This window comes from Limulus polyphemus, unplaced genomic scaffold (genome assembly GCF_000517525.1).
Source record: "Limulus polyphemus unplaced genomic scaffold, Limulus_polyphemus-2.1.2 Scaffold320, whole genome shotgun sequence".
NCBI lineage: Eukaryota > Metazoa > Arthropoda > Merostomata > Xiphosura > Limulidae > Limulus > Limulus polyphemus.
Window position 1 is genome coordinate 93,674 of NW_013665930.1, and position 796 is coordinate 94,469.

A 796-nucleotide genomic window follows, 5' to 3' on the forward strand; every position below is an offset into this window, starting at 1 on the left:
ACTTGCTAACCTTCATTGTAAGTCTTGTTCAAATTCACGTGGATGTAGAAAAAAATAGTTTCTTTGACTTTATATATGCATTTATGCATACCAAAAAATAAATCACTATACCGATACCACAAAAATCTATTGTAATTTACCAGTCTTCCTAACTATGCTGTATTTGGGTCTAAAAAAAATCTAATTTCTGTTTGGAAAATAGCAAACTTTCCAATGGTTTAAGAGATTTTCTCTTGTAAGTAACTTAGAAAGACTAAGAGAATTATGTAGGGGAAATGTAAAGCTTTCAAATGGTTATAAACTTATTGGTATAGAAAAGCAGGTGTAGACAAACAAGTCTTCTCAAATGATGAAGTAGTAGGTAGAGCCAAAATGGTGGTTCGATAAATATTATGATATCTCAGCAAACAGAAAAGGCAAGAGTTTCTTATTTTATATCCTAGCTTGCCAATATTGGAAACTTGAGCTTGTAATTCGTATGAAACTATAGACTATAAATACTTACTTTAATTTTCAGAAACTTTTGATATTCATTTAGGAGGTTCTAGAGATTATTCAAATGAAATGTGAGAACTGTAAGATTAAAATAGTATTTTTATACTTCACATCAAAATCACCTTGTAGGTGAACTATTCAGAGTCCAAATGCAAATAACAATGTGAAATAATGAATTTTTATGAGAAATAGTAAAAAAGAGGTAAAAATTAAATATTTAATTTTTACTGAAACTACATACTTCTAGGAACGTTTTTGTCAAGTTTCAAACTAATTTCACCCACCAGCTTTATTTTGAATG

General features: G+C 28.8%; 1 protein-coding gene across 12 annotated transcripts in view; it reads left to right on the plus strand.

The window, feature by feature from the left end:
- The window catches only part of LOC106457347 (inositol hexakisphosphate and diphosphoinositol-pentakisphosphate kinase-like), a 211,293-nt gene that overhangs the window by 68,813 nt on the left and 141,684 nt on the right, over positions 1 to 796 (plus strand). The window lies entirely within an intron of this gene.